The following is a 26,958-nucleotide window of genomic DNA, read 5'->3' on the forward strand; positions in this document are numbered from 1 at the left end:
ACAGGCTTCCTTGCCTCCAGTCTTGCTCTCCTCTAATTCAATCTGTTTCCACAGTCAATTTTTAAATATGTAAATCTGATCATGGTATGTTTCTGATTAAATGCTTTAATTCTCTTCTCCCCACAGTCTCCTCACTTCAACCTATATCTCCTTAATGTGTCATCTAAATCCCTTCCCAACCTAGCCCCCATTCCCTCCTTTTTCGGTCTCACCTTTGCTCCTCTCTCCCATGCCAACATTATATGTTCCCAAAACCCCAAACTATAGGTTACTACCACAAAACACATAATGTTGCCAAACTGTGTGGTTTTGTTCATACTTCTCCTTTCTGCCAGCTTCTTTGCCTATTTAAAATCTATTAACTTTTCATTTCTGAATAGCAACTGCTCTATAAAATTTCCCAGTTCCCACAAGTAGTATTAGTCTTTTTTTCCCTTTCATGCTCCCCAAGACAATGTGTTCATCATTCTGTGGTAGCATTTATGATGTTTTATTGTAAATATTTGCTTACATAACCCTGCTATACTAAACTGAGGATCATAAGGGCCAAGGTAAATTGTGTTCTTACTTGAACCCCTAACCTCTGGCACTTGTGCCTAACACAATACCTGAAAAAATCATCGACTAAATATATACATGTTTAATGGATAAATGAACAGTTAATTAGATGCTAAGTTCCCTTTCTAGTTATAGAAAATTTTCCCCCAAACCGAGTCATTCCTTTGTGTATTTTGTCATATTGGCATATCATCGATATGGTCAGCTACTTGGTATTGTTCTCTAAGTCAACACATCTCTTTTTTACTTAAATACATATTTTAGCCTGTCCTAAGCAACAGTATCTATGAATTAAAAAACTTAATGTTATGGTTATAGCTTTCATAACATTAATTAGATTCATAAACATTAATATTCAAATTAAAATTATTTGTGTACCAACTAAAATCAACTCACAAACATACCGTTGGTACACATTCCACACTTTAGGAGGCACTGAGCCATACAATTCTGCAATTCTATCACTTGCCCAAGGTCACATAGCTAGTGACAGAACTAGTATTATAAACCTTCTAACTTCCTATCTAGAATGTGTTCTACTAGACTGGGCTGCATCTCCATGAATATACATCCAAAAGAGAAATGGATGGATAAAAATGGACCAAGGAAAAGATGGAGATAATAAGAAAGCTTATCTAAGTGCAAAGCAGTGAAGGCATTACTAGGTCAACACAAATATATGTGAGCATGAGGGGATGGAGCATAAAGTGACCATTGGCTCAGTAAGATGATTCATGTTCCTTTCAGAGGTTCCTAATGGCAAATGACTCAGGAAGCTACAGCAGCTTTCACATCCAGCTCCAGGGAATTCTCCCTCTGCAGCTTATTCCTGCGTCCTACCACAGTGTAGCTTATGCCTGGCCATGCAGCCTAAGGCTGTTGGCCACTCGCCACAAAGTGTGCATAGACCTGCTCATCAGGGGAGAAGCCCCCCAAAACTGAATTTTTCAGTTATCCATTCCCCTTAGGAAGTGCAAATGATTATATTTCCCCAAAAGAGAGAAAAAATAGGTAGTGGGAAATACATCAATGTACTGAGTACAAATCTTGGAGTCAAAGTTTCTGAATCCTTGCCTTTGTTCTCTCACTGATTCAGATTTAGAAAAACAAGTGTTTTCGAGAAATTTCCAGAATAAACATTTACCTTGGTTTAAGTCAAGGCTAGACTCACCATAAAGGCCTATTTTTACTTGCAAAGGAGTGACTATATTGTCATTCATGCAGAATGGACACCCGTTAATGAGTTCTTTCAATGGGTCAGCTCAGCAAAAACACTGGTTCTGGGCAAATTCCTTTCCAGAACTTATCTTGTTGAAGTCCTTCCCCTGAACTGAGCGACTGAATATTTATGGTCTAGGTTTAATGGGTGCTGCTGATTTCATCAGAGCTGTCAAGGCTCAAGTAGAATCAAAGCAATCTAAATTATGAAGTGCTAGACTGGACTCTGCTGAGGAAATTCCGCAATAGCAGTCATGGATCCAGCATAGTAAATCTTTGCTATGCCATAGTTATCAAGGAAAGGAGAAGAAAGATAGGGTTTTTACTGACTTATTTAAAGAACTTTGGAAAAATCAGGTTGGTCATGGACTGACATGCTGAATCATATTATACCCCCTCCCACCACTACAACTCTTACACCCACACATTTTCTCCCTAACACTTACTTTTTTAGTATATTTTAAAGTTGAGATATAATAGACATTAATGTTATATTAGATTCAGGTGTACAACATAATGATTTGATGTATGTATATATTAGGAAATGATCACCACAATAAGTCTAGTTAACATCCGTCACCACACATAGTTACAAAATTTTGTTCATGTGGTAAGGAATTTTTTTTTACAAAAAAAAGAAACTTTATTTTTTAGAGCAGTTTTAGGTTCACAGTAAAATTGAGAGGCAGGTACAGAGATTTCCCATATATTCCCTAATGGTACACATGTACAGCCTCCCCCATTATCAGCATTTCCCACCAGAGTGATACATTTGTTACAATTGATGAATTTACATTGACAAATCATAATCACCTAAAGTCTGTAGTGTGCATTATGGTTTACTCTTGGTGTTGTACAGTCTATGGGTTTGGACAAATGTATAATGTATCCAACATAATAGCATTATAAAGAATATTTTCACTGCCATAAAAACACTCTGTGCTACACCTATTCATCCCTCCCCTCATCCCTGCCAACCACTGATCTTTTTACTCTCTGTATAGTTTTACCTTTCCCTCAATGTCATATAGTTGGAATCATACAGTATGATACAGCTTTTTCAGATTTGTTTCTTTCACTTAGTACTATGCATTTAAGTTTCCCCCATGTATTTTTATGTCTTGATAGCTCATTTCTTTTCAGTGTTGAATAAGATTCCATTTTTGGATGTACCACCATTTATTTATCTATTCACCTAGTATAGGGCATCTTGGTTGCTTCCAAGTTTTGGCAATTATGAATAAAGCTGCTATAAACGTTCATGTACAGATTTTTGTGCAGATATAAGTTATCAACTCTTTGGGTAATGGCCAAGCAGTGAAATTGCTGGATTGTGTGGCAAGAGTATATTCAGTTATGTAAGAAGCTGCTAAACTGTCTTCCAAAGTGTCTGTACCACCCACTAGGTTTTTAACCATGTTCATATAACCAGAATTTCAGAAATATTTCTACAATATTTGCAGATATTGTACACTTGAAATCCAGGTCATTATTCAAGATTCTACTTAATAGTACCTCCTCCAGGAAATTCCATCTCTCTTAACTCTACCTTCTTTTCAGCCCCTCAGACATTTCCTTCAACCTATTTTATAAGAATCACTTAATTTGTTTTGAATTCTAACTACTTGTTGTTATAACTTCTCCCTGACCCCATGTTTAAAGATGTGCTCTATTTGTCTCTCTATTTCCCTCATGCAAAGCATAGTTTATTTTGGATATATTAGAGGCTATGCTATTTGGTAGTACAATGATTAGAGATCCATATACTACCAAATGTAAAATAGATAGCTAGTGGGAAGCAGCTGCATAGGACAGGGAGATCAGCTTGGTGCTTTGTGACCACCTAGAGGGGTGGGATGGGGGGTATGGGAGGGAGGGAGATACAAGAGGGAAGAGATATGGGGATATATGTATAGCTGATTCACTTTGTTATAAAGCGTAAACTAACACACCATTGTAAAGCAATTATACTCCAATAAAGATGTTAAAAAAACAAAAAGAAAAAAAATGCAAAAAAGAATTTTAAGACTTACTCTTTTAACTTTCAAATATACAATACAGTATTATTAGCTGTATTAACCATGTTGTATACTACACCTCCAGACTTATTTATTTTATACATGGAAGTTTATCTTTTGACCACATTCACACATTTCACCCACCCACAACCACCACCTCTGGCAGCCACCAATCTGTTTTCTGCATCTATAATTTTGAGTTTTGTTTTCCTTTTTGTTCTAGATTCCACATATAAGTGAGATCATATGGTACTTGTCTTTCTCTGCCCAATGTATCTCACCTAACATAATGCCTTCAAGGTTCATCCATGTTGTTGCAAACAACAGGGTAATCTTCTTTTCTATTTTTATATGGCTGACTAATATTCCATTATATATATAATATAATATTCCATAATATATATATGTATATATATACATATATATATACATATATATATATATAATGTGTATATAAAATGCCAACCAAGAACCCTATCTGGTAAATATTTCCTTTAAAATTGAAGAAGAGATAGTTTCCAGAGAAGCAAAAGCTAAAAGAGTTAATCTCTCTTCTCCCTTTAGGAATCTTAAAATGCCAAAGATGATCTGCTTGATATTGTTCCACAATTCCTTTAAGCTATCTTCACAATTATTTTATTATTTTTTTTCTCTTTGATATCTCATTAGGTGATTTTTCACTACCTTGTCTTTGAGTTCACTGATCCTTTCTTCTACTTCATCTGATCTGCTGTTGAATACCTCTATTGTATTTTTTAGTTCACTTATTTTTCTGCTGTGTGACTTCTATGTGGCACTTCCTTATATTTTTTCTTTGTTGAAATTATCACTTTGTTCACTCATTCTTCTCTGAAATTTGGTAAACAACCTTATGATTGTTATTTTTATTTCTTTATCGGGTATATCACTTATCTCCATTTTTTAAAAGTTTTTTTTTGTTTGTTTTGCTTTAGGTTTTATCTTGTCCTTTTGTTTAAAACATATTCCCCTGTTTCTTCACTTTCCTTGACTCTCTGTTTTTGTTTCTCTGCATTAGATTAACTAGCCACCTCTCCCAGTCTTGAAGGAGTGGCCTCATATAGGAGATAAAACATCATTTAACCTTGCCTTAGCTTGTGGTTGTCTTTCAAACCTTTGTGATTGTCCAAGCAGTCTACTTTGTTCTTAGTGGTTCTCAGTAGTTGAGAGTGTGCCAAGACCTGTCCATGTCCCAAGAGGGATGACTTCAGTCAGCACCTGGAGTGAGGCTGATTGGAAGCTGGAACCTTGAGCAACAGCTTTTAAGTTTGCAAATATACTTCTTTCAGGGAAAGACTGGGAGATGTGCATTTCTGTCTGCTCCTCTGCACTGAGCTATCAGGTGATAGCCAGTTAGGAACTATTTCTTTGTTTGCTACCATCCCTCTGAACCTGTGAACACAAGCCCCAGGTCACCAGAATCATGATATACAGGGATATGTCCTCTGTGTGGCAGCATCAAAAGCCAGGGTGGATTAGGGTCAAGATGGCAGAGTAGGAGGACGTGTAGCTCACCTCCCCGCACAAACACATCAAACATACATCTACATGTGGAACAATTCCCATGGAACGTTAACTGGAAGCTAGCAGAAGGACTCCTATACAAACAAAGCTGCAAGAAAGATTTCCATGTAATTGGGTTGGACAGAAAAAAAGGCATTGTGTCAGGACGTGGACCCCTGGTAGGGATCTGTAAGGAGGAGAAGGTCCGCACAGGAGGACCCTCATCCTGGGGAATGAGAAGGTCAAACCACAATCCAATCTGGGCATTCCAGCCTTGGGGTCCTGTGCAGAGGGGATGGGCCCCCTTGCATGCTGGAAAATCTGCTTCAACAAATAGAAGGGCTGGAGAAGCCTAGAATCTACTTGCAAAGAGTGTGTACATGCTGCCTTGCTAGCAATCAGGGCAGAGAGAGCCTTGCACTAACAGCTGACACCTCGCTGCATTTCCCAATCCAAAAGGGTGAACATTCTGGCTCCATTCACTCTACACCACAGCCTGGTGCAAGATCTGGGCAGAGACTCAGTCTAGCTGCAGAGACAGACCAGGCAGCCTGGGGTATGATCCAGGCAGAGTTATGGAGGCCATCATCAGCATGCACACAAGGCAGTGGATATAACTGTGATGGGCATTGTCAGTGTGTATGCAAAGAAGTGCCACAGGAATGGGCAGCACCTAAGCACTGAATCTTTGGCAGACTGGTCCTGGGAGAAGACTTGACGTAGCTATGCAGAGACAGTCTGGAGAGTTTTGGGTGTGGTCTGGATGAGGTGGGGATGGCCACTGTCACCACACTCAGGAGTTCACAGAGGTTCATTTCCCAGTGAAAGTGTGCTAGCTCCATCCACTCTACACTTCAGGTTAACACTAGATCTTGGAAAGAGAGGTCCTGGGAGAAGTCTGACACAGAAGCAGCTCAGATCTGAGGCAGCAGCATTGCAGCCACCTCAATTTCTGCAGCCTCAATGTCTCAACCCCAGCCTCAGCCTAATCTACACCACAGCCTTGCACTAGATCTGGGATGAACACAACAGAGAAAGGGATGCAATCTTGGGATATTTCTAAGTGGAACCATGGATGCCTACACAGGCAGCACATAAGTCCTCTGTGACTGCAAAAGCCTTACTTGCTTCAGCAACAACCTTCTTTGGGTGAGAACATGTACTCAAGGGCAATGGAGTCTGATTGAACCCAACCCTCAGGGCTTCTACTCTAACAACAGGGGAGAAGACCCATCCCCTGACAGGGCAGTGACAACCATGGAGCAGAGAGGAAGTTCCATCTCATGTCCATCACAGGCTCTAGATACTACAACACCAACCACAACCCCATCAAGGGGAAAATGGCCAGCACACTCTGAGGAAAGATGTGGCTGTTGTCTGTAATGAAACCAGCCCTCACATCAAAAATATTGGACATGCACAGTCTACACAGGGATGCTACTACATAAAAACACCCCTTCAAGACCACAGTATATAACTATTTCTCCTAAATTCACAGAAACAAAGTAAGTTAGGTAAAATGGAAAGGCAGAGGGGTCTTCTCTTAAATAAAAGAACAAGATAAATCCCCTGAAAGAATAAAACAATAAAACAGAGCTCACCAATCTACTAGACCTCAGGTTCAAAAAGGAGGTTAAATAAAAAGGCTAACTGAATTAAGATTATTGCTAGAAGTACAGATCACTGAAAAAAGGAACCAGGAACTATAAAGAGGAACCACTCAGAAATGCACAATTCAATTGCTGAAAGAAAAGCCAATCTATAAGCAACGAATAGCAGACTAAATGACACAGAAGAATGAATAAGTGATCTGAAAGGCAGAGTAATGGAAATCATCTAATCAGAACAGCAGAAAAAAAGAAAAATGAAAAAAAAAATTAAAGCAACATACAAGGTCTATGGGGTAATATAAAATGTGCCAACCTAAACATAATAGGGGTTCCAGAAGGGGTAGAGAGAGCAAGGGGGATTGAAATGTATTTGACGAAGAAATTATGGCTGAAAACTTCCCAAACCTAAAAAAGGAAACAGATATCCAGATACGGGAAGCACAGAGGATCCCAAACAAGAGAAACACAAACAGACCCACACCAAGACATAACATAATTAAATGGCAAAAGGTAGAGACAAAGAAAAGATTCTAAAGGCATTAAGAGAAAAACAGAGGCATTAACAAGGAAACCCACTATAAGGCTATCAGCTGATTTCTCTGCAGAAATTTTGCAGGCCAGAAAGGAGTGGCATAATATATTTAAACTCCTGAAAGAGAAAACCCTGCAACCTAGGATACTTTACCCATCAAGGTAATATTTTAGAATAGAAAGAGAGATAAAGAATTTCTCAGACAAGCAAAAACTAAAAGAACTCAGCAATACTAAACCTGGTCTAAAAGAAATATTGAAAGGTATTATCTAAATTAAAAAGAAGCAAGAATGTGTAGAAAAGGGAAAATCACAGTAGGAAAAGTAAGTATATAAAAGGATTAATGATCCCTCAAATAAGCCAATACATAGATTAAAAACAATAAAAAATTGTAAAAGCAATTTTAACTACAATTAACAGCAGAAGGATAGCATGATGTAAAATAGGACATCAAAATCACAAAATGTGGGGGAATGGAGTATAAAAATTTAAATCTTTTAGATGTGTTTGAACTTGAATGAATATCAGGTTAAAGCAAGTAGATATAGTCATGGGTCAACATACTTGAACTCCATGGTAAGCACAAATCAAAAATATACAATAGATTCACAAATAACAAAAACAAAGTAACTCAAGCATAATACAAGAAAAAATCATCAAACCACAAAAGGAAGAGCAAAAAGAAGAAATGAACAAAGAAGAATTACAAAAACAAGTGGAAAACAAGGATTAAAATGGCAATAAGTACATATGTATCAATAATTATCTTAAATGTCAAAGGACTGAATGCTCTGATTAAAACAACATAGAGGGGCAGATTGGATAAATAAACAAGAATCTACAATATGTTCCCTACAAGAGACTCACTTCAGGGCAAAAGACACACAGACTGAAAGTGAGAGGATGGGAAAAGATATTTCATGAAAATGGAAATGACAAGCAAGTGAGGATAGCAATACTCATATAAGATAAAATAGACTTTAAAACCCAGGCCATAAAGAAAGACAAAGAAGAGCCTTTTATAATGATAAAGGGACTGATACAAGAGGAGGGTAGTACACTTATTGGTATTACACTTATTCACATATATGCACCCTATAAAGGAGCACCTAATTATATAAAACAAATACTAACAGACATAAAGGGAAGAAATGGCAATAATATAACAATAATAGGAGAATTTAACACCCCACCGACCTCAATGGACAGATCATTCAGACAGAAAATCAATAAGGCAACAAAGGTCCTAAAATGGCACAATAGTCCTTTTGGACTTAATTGATATTCACAGGCCACTATATCCAAAAAAAGTAGAATACACATTCTTTTCAAGCATTCATGGAGCATTCTATAGGATAGACTACATATTGGGTCATGAAACAAGCCTCAACAAATTGATGATATATATTATTTCAAGCATCTTTTCTGGTCTAAATGGTATGAAAGTAGAATGAACACATGGAGAGTAAATAATATGCTACTTAAGAAACCAATGGGTCAAAGATGAAATCAAATAAGAAATCAGAAAATACCTCTAGACAAAGGAAAATGAAAACACATTTAAAAAGTTATGGAATGCAGCAAAAGCAGTTCTAAGAGGGAAGTTCATAGTGATACAGGCCTTCCTCAAGAAACGAGAAAAATCTCAAATAAACACTGTAACCTATCATTGAAAAGAATTAGAAAATGAAGACCAAACAAAACCCAGTCAGCAAAAGGAAGGAAATAATAAAGTTCAAAGAGGAAACAAACAAAATAGAGATTTAAAAAAAATAGAGCCATAATACCAAGAACTGGTTTTTTGAAAACGTAAACAAAATTGACAAACCTCTAGCCAGGCTCACTAAGAAGAAAACAGAGAAGACCCAAACAAACAAAATAAAAAAAAAAGAGGAGAAATAACTACTGATACCACAGATATACAAAACTCTATAAGAGAATAATATGAACAGTTACATGCCAACAAATTGGACAACATAGAAAAAATAGACAAGTTTCTAGAAACATACAGGCTGCCAAAACCAAGTCTAGAAGAAACAGATAAATTGAACAGACTGACCACTAGAAATGAAATAGAATCTGTAAAAACAAACAAACAAAAAACCATGAAAACAAAGTCCAGGACCAGACAGCTTGACTGAGGAATTCTACCAAACAATTCTACCAAACACATAAGAAGAACTTATACCTATCCTTCTCAGACTATTTCAAAAAACTGAGAAGAAGGGAACACTCCCAAATTCGTTCTATGAAGCCACCATCACCTGGATACGAAAACCAGACAAAGACAGTAAAAAAAAAAGAAAATTACAGGCCAATATCCTTGATGAATAGCGATGCAAAAATTCCCATCAAAATATTAGTAAAAGGGGCTTCCCTGGTGGTGCAGTGGTTGAGAGTCCGCCTGCCGATGCAGGGGACACGGGTTCGTGTCCCAGTCTGGGAAGATCCCACATGCTGTGGAGCAGCTGGGCCCATGAGCCATGGCCGCTGGGCCTATGCATCTGGAGCCTGTGCTCCACAACGGGAGAGGCCACAACAGTGAGAGGCCCACATACTGCAAAAAAAAAATTAGTAAAGGGAATCCATGAATACATAAAAAGGATCATACACCCTGATCAAGTTGGATACATTCCAGGGTCACAAGGAAGTTCAACAAACACAAATCAGTCAATGTGATACACCACATTAACAAAAGGAAAGAGAAAAACCACATGATCATCTGAATAGACACAGAAAAAGCATTTGACAAAATTCAACGTTCATTCATGGTAGAAACTATCACCAAAATGGGTATAGAAGGAACATATCTCAACATCATAAAAGTCATTTATGACAAACCCACAGCCAACATAATACTCAACAGTGAAAATCTGAAAGCCAGTCGTCGGCTGAGTTTAGGAACAAGATAAGGAGGCCCACTCTCAACACTTCTATTTGACATAGTATTGGAAGTGCTGGCCATAGCAATCAGATGAGAAAAACAAGTAAAATATATCCAAATTGGAAGGTAAGAGGTAAAACTGTTACTATTTGCAGATGACATGATATTCTATATAGAGAACCCTAAAGTCTCCACACAAAAACTATTAGAACTAATAAATGGATTCAGCAAGGTAGCAGGAAATGGTTCCTTACAGGCACTCCTAATTAATATACAGAAATTTGTTGCATTTCTTTACACTAATAATGAAGTATCAGAAAGAGAAAGTAAAAAACAATCTCATTTAAAATTGCATCCAAAAAATAAAATAAAATACCCAGGAATAAACTTAACCAAGGACATGAAAGACCTATACACTGATACACTGAAAACTATAAAACACTGATAAAGGAAATTGAAGGTGATACAAAGAAATGAAAAGACATCCCATGCTCTTGGTTGGAAGAATTAATATAATTAAAATGGAAATACTAACCAAAGCAATATACAGATTTAATGTTATCCCTATCAAAATATCCATGACATGTTTCACAGAACTAGAACTAATAATCCTAAAATTTTGTGTCATCACAAAAGGCCCAGAATTGCCAAAGCAATCCTGAGGAAAAGTACAGAGCTGTGTTTATAGCCTTAAGTCTGGAAGGCATCACCCTTCCAGACTTAAGGCTATAATACAAAGCTACAGTAACATTCAATATAAACATGTGATATTGGCACAAAAACAGAGATTTAGATCAATGGAGAAGAATAGATAAATAATCCCACTCACCAATGGTCAATTAATCTATGACAAAGGAGGCAAGAATATACAATGCGGAAAAGACAGTCTCTGCAACAAGTGGTATTAGGAAAGCTGTACATCTACATATGGGAAACACTGACTGAAACCACCCACCCTGGCCAGGCACCACAGTAACCATTTGCATGAGTTATTTTATGACAGGAGGTCCTAATGAGGAACATGGAACTAACAAGCCCCCACCGACCAGAAGAATTCAGGAAAGGTCAAAAGGAGACACCAGTCCATATGTCCTACCAACCTCCTAGAATCCTCCTCGCTGGAATCCAGCTTGGCTCAGTGATGCGTGCACCACCAGGAAGGACCCTGAGTCAGAATGATCGGCCAGAGACAACCAGAAAACTAATCTCATCACCATAAAACTCAAGACTGTAAGCCACGTCGCAGAGCAGTCCTCCTGGGTTCCTTTACCCTCCTGCTCTCCACCAGGATGCCCCTTCCCAATAAAGTCTCTTGCTTTGTCAGCATGTGTGTCTCCTTGGACAATTCATTTCCAAGTGTTAGATAAGAGCCCACTCTCGGGCCCTGGAAGTGGTCCCCATTCCTGCCACAAAATTAGAACACTCACTCACACCATATACAAAAATAAACTCAAAATGGCTTAAAGACCTAAATATAAGACATGACACCATAAAACTCCTTGAGGGAAACATATGAAACTGTAGATTCAGTGTGTCCATGGAGGATGTGAGTTCAGGACTCTTCTACATCATCATCTTCAGCTGGAATACCATTAACACTTCTAATTTGGGGAAATGGCGACTATAAAAATGTATGGATACAGATAGCTTTGATAGTCCTATAGGTAACTTTTCTTAATCTTACAGATTTAATCTGTGGTTGAAGAACAATGATAATAAAGTTGTCTGTTTCAAAGTTCTCTGGATTAGATCATTGGTTCTCATTGTGTGGCCTCCCGAGAAGCAACATCAGTCACTTGGCAATTTGTTACAAATGCAAATATTCTGGGGCTTCCCTGGTGATGCAGTGGTTGAGAATCCGCCTGCCAATGCAGGGGACATGGGTTCGATACCTGGTCTGGGAAGATCCCACATGCCACAGAGCAACTAAGCCCATGCACCACAACTACTGAGCCTGTGCTCTAGAGCCCATGAGCCACAACTACTGATCCCACATGCTGCAACTACTGAAGCCCACACACCTACAGCCTGTGCTCTGTAGCAAGAGAAGCCACCACAGTGAGAAGCCTGTGCACTACAGTGAAGAGTAGCCCCCACTCACTGCAAATAGAGAAAGCCCATGTGCAGAAGCGAAGATCCAACAAAACCAAAAATAAATAAAATAAATAAATTTATTTTTCTTTTAAAAAAGCAGGCTAAGCCCCCAGAGACCCAGGAACACAGGTGACCCAGGTAAAAGGAAGACCAGAACCCACATCTCCTGATGCCTTCTCTGAACTACAACCTATCTCTCCTCTCTCATTCCCCCTCCCTCAAATGCAACCTGAAATATAGTTCCAAAATTTTTTTAAAAGTCAGTTCAAAATTGTACTATGGGGAGAGGGGGAAGATGGCAGAAGGGTAACACAAGGAGATCACCTTCCACCCCACAGATACATCAGAAATACATCTACACGTGGAACAACTCCTACAGAACACCCACTGAATGCTGGCAGAAGACCTCAGAACTCCCAAAAGGCAAGAAACTCCCCCACGTACCAGGGTAGGGCAAAAGAAAAAAGAATAAACAGTGACAAAATAATAAGGATGAGACCTGCACCAGTGGGAGGGAGCTGTGAAGGATGAAAGGTTTCCACACACTAGAAAGGCCCTTCGTGGGCAGAGACTGCGGGTGGCGGAGGGGGAAAGCTTCGGAGCTGCGGAGGAGAGCACAGCAACAAGGGTGCAGAGGGCAAAGTGGAGAGATTCCTGCACAGAGGATCGGAGCCGACCAGCACACCAGCCCGAGAGGCTTGTCTGCTCATCTGCTGGGGCAGGCGGGGCTGGGAGCTGAGGATCGGGCTTCGGTCGGATCGCAGGAAGAGGACTGCCGGTGTGAACACAGCCTGAAGGGGTTAGTGCACCACAGCGTGCCAGGAGGGATTCTGGAAAAAGTCCACACCTGCCGAAGAGGCAAGAGACTTTTTCTTCCCTATTTGTTTCCTGGTGCACGAGGAGAGGGGATTAAGAGCACCGCTTAAAGGAGCTCCAGAGATGAGCACAAGCCGTGGCAAACAGCGTGGACCCCAGAGACAGGCATGAGACGTTAAGGCTGCTGCTGCTGCCAACAAGAAACCTGCGTGCAAGCACAGGTCACTATCCACACCTCCTTTCCAGGGCGCCTGTGCAGCCTGCCACTACCAGGGTCCTGGGATCCAGGGACAACTTCCCCGGGAGAATTCACGGCATGCCTCAGGCTGGTACAGCATCCCGCCGGCATCTGTCGCTGAAGGCTCGCCCCGTACCCTTCACTCCCCCAGCCAGAGTGAGCCAGAGCCCCTGAATCAGCGGCTCCTTAAAGCCTGTCCTCTCTGAAAGAAGAACAGATGCCCTCAGGCTACATACATGAAGAGGCGGGTCCAAACCAAAAGCTGAACCCTGGGAGTTGTGGGAACAAAAAGAGAAAGAAAAATCTCTCCCAGCAGCCTCAGGAGCAGTGGATTAAATCTCCACAAACAACTTGATGTACCCTGCATCAGTGGAATACCTGAATAGACAATGAATCATCCCAAACTAGGAGGTGGACTTTGAGAGCAAGGTTTATTATTTTTTCCGCTTTTTGTGAGTGGTATGTGTATGCTTCTGTGTGAAAGTTTGTCTGTATAGCTTTGCTTTCACCATTTGTCCTAGGGTTCTGTCTGTCCGCTTTTTTGTTTTTTTGTTTTGTTTTGTTTTACTTAAAAATTTTTTCTTTCTTAATAATTATTTTTTATTTTAATAACTTTGTTATTTTATCTAACTTTATTTTATTTTATTTTATCCTCTTTCTTTCTTTCTTTCTACTTTTTTTTCCCTTTTATTCTGAGCCGTGTGGATGAAAGGCCCTTGGTGCTGAAACCAGGAGTCAGTGCTGTGCCTCTGAGGTGGGAAAGCCAACTTCAGGACACTGATTAACAAGAGACCTCCCAGCTCCACATAATATCAAATAGCAAAAATCTCCCAGAGATCTCCAACTCAACACCAACACCCAGCTTTACTCAGCAGCCAGCAAGATAGAGTGCTGGACACCCTATGTCAAACAACTAGCAAGACAGAAACACAACCACACCCATTAGAAGAGAGGCTGCCTAAAATCATAATAAGGCCACAGACACCCCAAAACACACCACCAGACGTGGATGTGCCCACCAGAAAGACAAGGTCCAGGCTCATCCACCAGAACACAGGCACTAATCCCCTCCAGCAGAAAGCCTAAACAACCCAATGAACTAACCTTAGCCACTGGGGACAGACACCAAAAACAATGGGAATTACGAACCTGCAGCCTGCCAAAAGGAGACCCCAAACACAGTAACATAAGCAAAATAAGAAGAAAGAAAAACACACAGAAGATAAAGGAGCAAGACAAAAACTCATGAGACCTAACAAATGAAGAGGAAATAGGGAGTCTACCGGAAAAAGAATTCAGAATAATGTTAGTAAAGATGATCCAAAATCTTGAAAATAGAATAGAGAACATGCAAGAAACATTTAACACGAACCTAGAAGAAAAAAAGAGGAAACAAACAATGATGAACAACACAATAAATGAAATTAAAAATACTCTAGAAGGTATCACTAGCCGAACAAATGAGGCAGAAGAACAGATAAGTGACCTGGAAGATAAAATAGTGGAAATAACTACTGCAGAGCAGAATAAAGAAAAAAGAATGAAAAGAATTGAAGACAGTTTCAGAGACCTCTGGGACAACATTAAATGCACCAACAATCGAATTACAGGGGTCCCAGAAGAAGAAGAGAAAAAGAAAGGGACTGAGAAAATATTTGAAGAGATTATAGTTGAACACTTCCCTAATATGGGAAAAGAAATAGTTAATCAAGTCCAGGAAGCACAGAGAGTCCCATACAAGATAAATCCAAGGAGAAACACACCAAGACTCATATTAATCAAACTGTAAAAAATTAAATACAAAGACAAAATATTAAAAGCACCAAAAAAAAAACCCAAATAACACACAAGGGAATCCCTATAAGGTTAACAGCTGATCTTTCAGCAGAAACTCTGAAAGCCAGAAGGGAGTGGCAGGACATATTTAAAGAGATGAAGGAGAAAAACCTACAACCAAGATTACTCTACTCAGCAAGGATCTCATTTACATTTGATGGAGAAATCAAAACATTTACAGAAAAGCAAAAACTAAGAGTTCAGCACCATCAAACCAGCTTTACAACAAATACTAAAGGTACTTGTTTAGGCAAGAAACACAAGAGAAGGAAAAGACCTACAACAACAAACTGAAAACAATTAAGAAAATGGGAATAAGAACATACATATCGATAATTACCTTAATGTAAATGGATTAAATGCTCCCACCAAAAGACACAAACTGGCTGAATGGATACAAAAACAAGACCCATATATATGCTGTCTACAAGAGACCTACTTCAGACCTAGGGACACATACAGACAGAAAGTGAGTGGATGGAAAAAAATATTCCTTGCAAATGGAAACCAAAAGAAAGCTGGTGTAGCATTTCTCATTTCAGACAAAATAGACTTTAAAATAAAGACTATTACAAGAGACAAAGAAGGACACTACATAATGATCAAGGGATCGATCCTGGAAGATATAACAATTGTAAATATTTATTCACCCAACATAGGAGCATCACAATACATAAGGCAAATACTAACGGACATAAAACAGGAAATCAACAGTAACACATTCAGAGTAAGGGACTTTAACACCCCACTTTCACCAATGGACACATCATCCAAAATGAAAATAAATAAGGAAACACAAGCTTTAAATGATACATTAAACAAGATGGACTTAATTGACATTTATAGGACATTCCATCTAAAAACAACATAATAAACATTTTTCTCAAGTGCTCATGGAACATTCTCCAGGATAGATCATACCGTGGGTCACAAATCAAGCCTTGATAAATTTAAGAAAATTTAAAACGTATCAAGTATCTTTTCTGACCCTAATGCTATGAGACTAGATGTCAATTACAGGAAAAGATCTGTAAAAATACAAACACATGGAGGCTAAACAATACACTGCTTAATAACGAAGTGATCACTGAAGAAATCAAAGAAAAAATCAAAAAATACCTACAAACAAATAACAATGGAGACACGACGACCCAAAATCTTTGGGATGCAGCCAAAGCAGTTCTAAGAGGGAAGCTTACAGCAATACAATCCTACCTTAAGCAATAGCAAACATCTCGAATAAAAAACCTAACGTTGCACCTAAAGCAATTAGAGAAAGAAGAAGAAAAAGACCCCAAATTTAGCAGAAGGAAAGAAATCATAAAGATCAGATAAGAAATATATGAAAAAGAAATGAAGGAAACAATAGAAAAGATCAATAAAACTAAAGGCTGGTTCTTTGAGAAGATAAAAAAAATTGATAAGCCATTAGCCAGACACATCAAGAAAACTAGCGAGAAGACTCAAATCAATAGAATTAGAAATGAAAGAGGAAAAGTAACAACTGACACTGCAGAAATACAAAAGATCATGAGAGATTACTACAAGCAACTGTCTGCCAATAAAATAGACAACCTGGAAGAAATGGATACATTCTTAGAAATGCACAACCTGCCAAGACTGAACCAGGAAGAAATAGGAAATATGAACAGACCAATCACAAGCACTGAAATTGAAGCTGTGATTAAAAATCTTCCAAAAGGGCTTCACTGGTGGCGCAGTGGTTGAGAGTTCACCTGCTGATGCAGGGGACACAGGTCTGTACCCCAGTCTGGGAAGATCCCAGATGCCGTGGAGCTGCTGGGCCTGTGAGCCATGGCTGCTGAGCCTGCGTGTCCAGAGCCAGTGCTCCGCAATGGGAGATGCCACAACAGTGAGAGACTCGCGTACCGCAAAAAAAAAAAAAATCTTCCAACAAATAAAAGCCCAGGACCAGATGGCTTCACAGGTGAATTCTATCAAACATTTAGAGAAGAGCTAACACCTCTCCTTCTTAAAATCTTCCAAAATATAGCAGAGGGAGGAACTCTCCCAAACACATGCTACGAGGCCAAAATCACCCTGATAACAAAACCAGAAAAGGATGTCACAAGGAAAGAAAACTACAGGCCAATAACAGTGATGAACACAGATGCAAAAATCTTCAACAAAATACTAGCAAACAGAATCCAACAGCACATTAAAAGGATCATACACCATGATCAAGTGGGGTTTATTCCAGGAATGTAAGGATTCTTCAATATACGCAAATCAATCATGATACACCATATTAACAAACTGAAGGAGAAAAACAATATTATCATCTCAATAGATGCAGAGAAAGCTTTTGACAAAATTCAACACCCATTAATGGTAAACACCCTGAGGAGAGTAGGCATAGAGGGAACTTTCCTCAACATAATAAAGGCCATATATGACAAACCCACAGCCAACATCATCCTCAATGGTGAAAAACTGAGAGCATTTCCACTAAGATCAGGAAGAAGACAAGGTTGCCCACTCTCACCACTCTTATTCAACATAGTTTTAGAAGTTTTAGCCACAACAATCAGAGAAAAAAAGGAAATAAAATGAATCCAAATTGGAAACAAAGAATTAAAGCTGTCACTATTTGTAGAAGACATGATACTATACATAGAGAATGCTAAAGATGCTACCAGAAAACTACTAAAGCTAATCACTGAATTTGGTAAAGTAGCAGGACACAAAATGAATGCACAGAAATCTCTGGCATTGTTATACACTAATGATGAAAAATCTGAATGTGAAATTAAGAAAACACTCTCATTTACCACTGCAACAAAAAGAATAAAATATCTAGGAATGAACCTACCTAAGGAGACAAAAGACCTGTATGCAGAAAATTATAAGACACTGATGAAAGAAATTAAAGATGATACAAATAGATGGAGAGATATACCATATTCTTGGATTGGAAGAATCAACATTGTGAAAGTGACTCTACTACCCGAAGCAATCTACAGATTCAATGTAATCTCTATCAAACTATCCCTGGCCTTTTTTACAGAACTAGAACAAAAAATTTCACAATTTGTATGGAAACACAAAAGACCCCGAATAACAAAAGCAATCTTGAGAACGAAAAATGGAGCTGGAGGAATCAGGCTCCCTGACTTCAGACTATACTACAAAGCTACAGTAATCAAGACAATATAGTACTGGCACAAAAAAGAAAGATAGATCAATGGAACAGGATAGAAAAGCCAGAGATAAACTCACACAAATATGGTCGCCTTATCTTTGATAAAGGTGGCAGGAATGTACAGTGGAGAAAGGACAGCCTCTTCAAGAAGTGGTGCTGGGAAAACTGGACAGGTACATGCAAAAGTATGAGAAGAGAACACTCCCTAACACACAAAATAAGCTGAAAATGGATTAAAGATCTAAATGTAAGGCCAGAAACTATCAAACTCTTAGAGGAAAACATAGGCAGAACCCTCTATGACATAAGTCACAGCAAAATCCTTTTTGACCCACCTCCTAGGGAAAATGGAAATAAAAACAAAAATAAACAAATGGGACCTAATGAAACTTAAAAGCATTTGCACAGCAAAGGAAACCATAAACAAGACCAAAAGACAACCCTCAGAATGGGAGAAAATTTTGCAAATGAAGCAATTGACAGAGGATTAATCTCCAAAATTTACAAGCAGCTCATGCAGCTCAATAGCAAAAAAATCACAAACCCAATCCAAAACTGGGCAGAAGACCTAAATAGACATTTCTCCAAATAAGATATACAGATTGCCAGTAAACACATGAAAGAATGGTCAACATCATTAATCATTAGAGAAATGCAAATCGAAACTACAATGAGATATCATCTCACACCAGTCAGAATGGCCATCATCAAAAAATTTAGAAACAATAAATGCTGGAGAGGGTGTGGAGAAAATGCAACACTCTTGCACTGCTGGTGGGAATGTTAATTGGTACATCCACTATGGAGAACAGCATGGAGGTTCCTTAAAAAACTATAAATAGAACTAACGTATGACCCAGCTATCCCAGTATGGGGCATATACGCTGAGAAAACCATAATTCAAAAAGAGTAATGTACCAAATTGTTCATTGCAGCTGTATTTACAATAACCAGGAGATGGAAAGAAACTAAGTGTCCATCATCAGATGAACGGATAAAGAAGATGTGGAACATATGGAATATTACTCAGCCATAAAAAGAAACGAAATTGAGTTATTTGTAGTGACGTGGATGGACCTAGAGTCTGTTATACAGAGTGAAGTTAGTCAGAAAGAGAAAGACAAATACCGTATGCTAACACATGTATATGGAATCTAAGAAAAAACATGTCATGAAGAACTTAGGGGTAAGATGGGAATAAAGACACAGACCTGCTAGAGAACGGACTTGAGGATATGGGGAGGGGGAAGGGTAGCTGTGACAAAGTGAGAGAGTGGCGTGGACATATATACACTACAAAACGTAAAATAGATAGCTAGTGGGAAGCAGTGGCATAGCACAGGGAGATCAGCTCAGTGCTTTGTGACCACCTATAGGGGTTGGATAGTGAGGGTGGGAGGGAGGGAGACGCAAGAGGGAAGATATATGGGAACATATGTATATGTATAGCTGATTCACTTTGTTATAAAGCAGAAACTAACACACCATTGTAAAGCAATTATACTCCAATAAAGATGTAAAAATAAATAAATAATAAAAGTAAATAAATAAATAAACAAACAAACAAATAAATAAATGCAAATTTTCTGCCTCCACCTAGACCTACGAAATCAGAAACTCTGGGAGTGAGGCCCAGCAATCTGTATTTTAACAATCTTTACCGACTTTCCATTCACTCCATTCAATGGAGAATAATCTAACTGTGATTTAAATAAGACTGCCACCTCAGTACTTTTGCTTCCTCCCAGGTCATCTCATTATAGTCCCATGTACATTCCTTTGTCTATCTTCAGGTGTTTTGTTCATTCTATGCACCTTCCCCTACCCCCACCTAGTATTTTATTATTATTTCCTCTATCTATCCTATTCCTACCCACACTCAAGTCCTAATTACCTTCCTCCATGAAATATTCTCTGATAATTCTCCATTGAGATCTCCCTTCTCTTCATTCCAATTCTATTTGTTGTTTCCAAGGCTTAATCAATTTCTTAATTATTTACCACCTGTTTTAGATAGTAAACATGTCCTTCTCATTTTCCCAATTTGATCATAGGAAGGGGGACCAAGATTTTCTTTCCTCATCTGCCCACGTCTGTTCAAAGGTGGTGCTGATCCTGTGAGTATTGAATGAATTTACTTTGACCACCTTGATAATAACCAAATGATTTCTGCTTAGGAATACAGTGAAAGTAGAAAGCAGATAAAACAATTTTATTGATTCTGTTTCACTTTGACTGAAGTTGGGAAATGCATAGCTGAGAGGGAAGGTATACATTTAAATGTAATATGGCCCATTCCTCAATGCTGTCTAGTTGTAAGATGGATTCTGAGAAGAAATAGCAGAAATCAGAAGGTAGAATGGGGTAGACCTATCTACCTAACTACCAGAAATTGAGTCTGACTCTTGTTCCATGGAATTTCTCCTTTGCACTTTGGGGCTGATTCAAACTCTCTCAGTTAACAAAAGTTGCTTTTAACAAATACGTGTCTGGAAATGTGTGAAATGGAAACAAACATCCAGCTGCACATTTCTGGAAGCTTCTGCTCACTGAGGAAAAATAATGAGTATATACAAATACTGGTTTCTATGAGGAATTAGCTCTGAGGAGAAGTAGAATTAAGGAAATCAGCAAACCCTTGTTCAACTGAATGTAGCCCAAACTTTCACCAAAATGAAGAGTAAACACACTTAGACTTTAAAGTTTTTCCTCTTAGAGTCCCACCTTGCTTCAGTGAGTGTATAGCTCAGATCATAAGCCAATGCTGGCAAAATCTGGAAGATGCCACACACTCAATTGGGTGGCAGAAGTCTGTTTTCACATAAAAAATGGAATTCTCTTACTCTCTGAAATATTTAAAAGCTCTTTGAAGACCTCAGAAAATATCAGATCTACAGAGTCCCAATTTCAGTAGGATTAGCGCACCTTCTTTTTATTATTCTTTTCCCAGGACATATGAAAATTTGTACTTCTTAGAGTTAATAGGTACCTGAGAATAAAGAAAACATTATGGGTGCCAGTTCTCAATGGTGGATGCCTATACGGATGAAAAGTGAAAATTTTAATAAAATAATGTTGTTGTGTGTTTTTTTCTGATTTATTAAATTGACCTAGCACCAAAAGTGTAAATTGGCAATTCAACTATTTTTTCTTAGTAATTAGGCAAGTTACTTGACTGAGTCGACTGTTTAACAAGGGGGTAAAACCAAAGACACATAAATTATATTTGGTTCTGTCTATTGTCATAAACAGAGGACAAGAACCACATTGCTAATGTTTACCAAGGGCCAGATAAAAAAACCTCTTGAAGAAGAAACACTCATTGGTAACTGGCACTCACACGTCCATAAAAGTACTGACCCAGGGCTTGTCTGGTGGTGCAGTGGCTGAGAGTCCGCCTGCCAGTGCAGGGAACACAGGTTCGTGCCCTGGTCCGGGAAGATCCCACATGCCGCGGAGCGGCTTTGGCCCGTGAGCCATGGCCGCTGAGCCTGCGCGTCCAGAGCCTGTCCTCCGCAACGGGAGAGGCCACAACAGTGAGAGGCCCGCATACCACTCCCCACAAAAAAAATAATGTACTGACCCATAACACAATTGTGACATGGACAAAGTTTCTCCTGGGCTTCTTACACCTTAATAAATTAATATAGAAATTCTTCCTGAGATCTGGTTATTTTATTAGTTAATATTTATTCCTTTATTGGTTAATATTTATTGTACACAATGATTTACATAGATTAACCCATTAAATTTTCACAGTATCCCTGGGAAATAGATATTAACATCTCTGCTTTAAAGATGAAGAAACTAAACATCAGAGAGCTTGAATGACTTTCCTATTTGCATAATTAATAAATGGTAGAACAGGAATGCCAGTCCAGGAAGTCCGATTCCAGAGTCCATACACTTAACTCTTATTTTATACTGATTCACCTTATAACCTTCTTTCTTCTTTAGTCTATTTAGACTTACTAATGCAAAGTTGCAGTTTGGAATGATTAAGAAGATGGGCTTTGGATTTAGACCTGGATTGGAATCCCAGCTCTACCATTTACTAGCTGTGTGACCTTAGACATTTTATTAACTTTTCTGATCTTTCATTTTTTCTTCTGTAAAATAAGAACAACTACTTTACAGGGGTTTTGTGAGGAATAAATTGGTATGATAAATATCATAGGCGGGCTTCCCTGGTGGTGCAGTGGTTGAGAGTCCGCCTGCCAATACAGGGGACATGGGTTCGTACCCCGGTCTGGGAAGATCCCACATGCCGCAGAGCAGCTGGGCCCGTGAGCCATGGCTGCTGAGCCTGCGCATCTGGAGCCTGTGCTCCGCAACGGGAGAGGCCACAACAGTGCGAGGCCCGCGTACCACAAAAAAAAAGAAAAAAATCATAGGCTTTGTACACAGTAGATGTTCAGTTCATTATCCCCTTTCCTTAAAGCAGCCTACCCACTGGCCACCACATATAACCTCTGGATATTTAGCCTGTGTGCTTCACCACTCTTACTCCCACCATTACAACAAAAACTACTCAACTAGGCACGTCCTTTGTCATCCAGGCTGGTAACACCTCATATTCATGTTCACATTTTTGTTCAAGCTGAAGAACTTTTCTTGCCTCCTCCCAAACTTCACTTACACATCTCTGCATTCCATGAATGGTAATGGTTATAAATATGTTACTCTTCCAAAGTTCAATATTTATTTGCATTTAACTAGGGCCACCTAAAGACATACCACCTTACTCCAGGGATAGCACCTATTTTTGCCTGCCCAAGACCATGGAGTTACAGAACAAAATGATCATGATGAGTTAAATGAAAAAAGGTACAAAAATTAGATCCTTGAATTCTAGTAAAATTTTCTTTCAAAAATTTCACACTGCCTCAAAGTGTTTGGGTTTGTTTATTTCTGAGAACAAAATAAAACCCTCCTTTTACCCATGTGTAAATATAAAAATAGAGAAAAATAAATTCTAATCAATAAATACAATAAATAATAAAAGGTCAATCTCAAATCTCTATATGAGACGATTAGAAAATCTTGAGTTGACTGGCTCTCTTGCAGCTTCATCAAATAGTGACTCTGGTTCTCCAGTGATCTCCACATCTCCAGGGGAGGCATTAGTAGTCTCCTTGCTCTCCTTGCAACTTCAAGACCAAAAATCTCCCTTTATTATTTACCACATTTGTTGTCCTTTGAGATAAATGCCATATGGCTCTATCATCCTCTCCTTCTGCTTTGATGCTATCTGTTGATCACTGCTCCAGTCCTTTTATGAGGACTCTAGCTCCAAGCTGCTTTAAGACTTTAAATTCGGATGTGATTTAGAGAGATTTTCATGTCCGTATAAATAGTCCAACCATTACCTTAGCCCAATTGTTCCTTGACCTTTTTAACTAGAAATAAATTTTTACAAACTCTGTTTCAGCCACCTGCTCCTCTGGCCACATCTGAACACTGCCATAGGCAAAAACTGCTTCACCTATAAAACAAAAATGCAGACATCTCACTAATGGGCCCCAAGACAATCTACCTTCTGTTCTCTTACTCCTTTTTCTATTCTTATTCTCTGACCTACAATAAGTCATTCAACCCCTCCTTTTATCCCTGTGCATAAATTCTCTCTCTCTTCATTTCCTCCTCTATCTAGTTTGGACACTATGGACCTCAATTTCTCTCTTTCCCAGGACTCTCAATTCCCTTATCCTTTTATCCAAATCATACCTGCACTACTAAACCCCAGTCCTGATGCAATCTAAGCACCTTCATTCACTGCTATTGAACCCAAGCACCTGGCATTATTATTATTAGGCACATCTGTGTTTGAATATTTTCAGCTGCCCACTAACTGTGTGACCTTAGGCAAGTTATTTAACTTCTCTGAGCCAGAATTATCTGCAAATGGAGATAATAATACTTACTCTGTTTTCACCACAGGATTATTATGATGATGTATGTAAGGAACTACCTGGAACATAGTAAGTGTCCAAGAAATTTCCAATACCTTCATTGTTATATTATCTTAAATTTGACTCATCTTCAACTACTTTGGTAAATCTACAGTAGAAGCAAGGAACTAAAGAGATACAGCATACAAATGATTTGAAAGAGCTAAGTACTATAGACCTTATGTAAATTTAACAGAGACATTTTAAAGGTTCTTAGGGAACAAATCCACTGTCCAGAACATAGTGTCTCACAAATTCTTTTTTAATGCAAGTAAAGGAAGCAAGAGAGGAAAGAAAAGACGATGCAGCCTAAAAAATCAACCCTGAATGGATATCTCCACATTAGTGGGTAGAATATTTCAGGTTGTCTCATAACAGTCCCAATATTCTCATCTTGTGATCTCTCACTATATTCCCAGACTCCCAGTATTAGCTCCCTTCCTGGATTATTCTTTCCAGGACCTTATTAAGTTATTTGCCCTGTTATCTGTCCTAGCAACCTATCAATTACCTTGCCTTTTAGAGCACAAATTGTGCCCATCTTTGATTTCTATCTCTACCCAGTTCTAGTGCCACCTAAGGCAATAATTGTGAACATGGCACAGAAATGAAAGATCTACCTTCTCCTTCTAAATTTACCCTTAACACCTTACTCACCATTTGAGACACTGCTATCAGACAGTAACTGAAGCACACAAAAAGATATGGATAACAGACATATGATAGATATATATTTAGATACATAAATAGATGAATTCTAATTATATGAAAAGGAAATACAAGGGACTTCCCTTGGGGTGCAGTGAATAAGATTCCACGCCCCCAGTGCAGGTGATCTGGGCTCGATCTCTGGTCAGGGAACTAGATCCCACATGCATGCAGCAACTAAGAGTTTGCATGCCACAACTAAGGAGCCCATGTGCCGCAACTAAGGAACCTACCTGCCTCAACTAAGGAGCCTGCACACTGCAACTAAGGCCTGGAACAACCCAATAAATAAATAAATAATTTTTTTAAAAAAAAAGGAAATACAGGAGGTATCTAGAAAAGGTATGTCCTTTAAGCATAAGCCTTTATAAGGCAGGTCTGCAAGGTGGACTTGATTCACCACAAGATTATTCCAGTCGGATTGGCATTACTAAGCATTACCAGGAGTGCATAAACCAAGTGAATGCTCTAAAGGCCACAGTGCTAGAGATGGAGGTCTTAGAAAATTTTGACTTTGGGCTCCCATTTCCACATACTATTTTTTTATCAGGCCACATCTGAACTATAGACAACCAAGCTAGTCATTAAGTTCAGCTTCTCTAGGTTGAAGTCCATAGAAAAAGGTAGTCTGTTCTCATTCTAGAATGATTTGGTCTTCATAATCATACTAGTTGCTGCTTGTGTGTTTGAGAAAAGATTGTCAAGGCAACTTGGGGTTGAGGGAAGGAAGAGAGAAGAAACTGATAGGAACCATACATGGAAATCAGCAAACAGAGCTACCCATCCAAACAGTAACAAAGGGACACTCCACCTCCAAATTGTTTTCTGCATGCCCATGTGATGTCTATTTCTGAGAAGCAAGCTTTGGCCTCCACAAATTGGAAATTGGGAAATTAAAGGAAACAAATGAAACTATTTTTTTCTCATTGACAAGCAGCAAGATTCTCTTGTCCTAGGCCTACTTATAGTCTCCACAACCCCTTTCATAAAGGGTCTAGTAGAAGAGAACAACTTCAAAGGGAGTGTTATGTGATCCATTAGCCTCAGCATTGTTAAATGATGTGCTAACCCAAATCAGGACTATGGGGACATAGAAAGCATCATGAAGGGAAAAGTCTTATTTCCATGAAGTGTTCATGGAGGCTGACACTCTATGATGGTTTGGGCTAAATTAAGGTTTTTTAAAATTTGTTTTTCTCCCCTAATCAGTTTAATATGTAGCCTCTATTGGTAATTTTCCTGACTCTCATTATGTACTTCCTTTTTAAAATAAAACAGAAAAATGAATATAAACAGACTTACTTATTCCATAGTGCCATCAATTCTCACCATATACACATGGAGATAAAATCCTTCTTCAATAAACTCTATGAGGTAAACAGAATTTTTATTAATGTGGGATTTTACTGTCCTAAGTACTATACTAGAAATCACATTCCCAGACATCAAGCACTGGGATGAAACAGATCTGATGTCTATTCTCTCCACGTCTACCTCCCTCCCTAACCAACATATAACACACCAAGGAACTGAGCAATAAATTAGAAGGTAAAACTAAGTATTCTGAAGGTAGAGGGGAAAACAGGGAGAATCCCTAAACAAAGCATCATTTGTTCTCAAAAAGGTGTTATGCTGTTTGAATCATTCATTTATTTATATTCCTCACACTGTTCTCCTCTTTGACCTTAGCTCATGGATCTGAATGATATGTAGTTGAAGGAGTATATTTATATAATCCTATTCTGTTTCAGTAAGTAATATGGAAGTTAAAATTAGTTTTCCTAGTGGGGTGGTTAGAAAGTAGGAGATGG

Source organism: Lipotes vexillifer, unplaced genomic scaffold, assembly GCF_000442215.2.
Source record: "Lipotes vexillifer unplaced genomic scaffold, Lipotes_vexillifer_v1.1 scaffold307, whole genome shotgun sequence".
Lineage (NCBI taxonomy): Eukaryota > Metazoa > Chordata > Mammalia > Artiodactyla > Lipotidae > Lipotes > Lipotes vexillifer.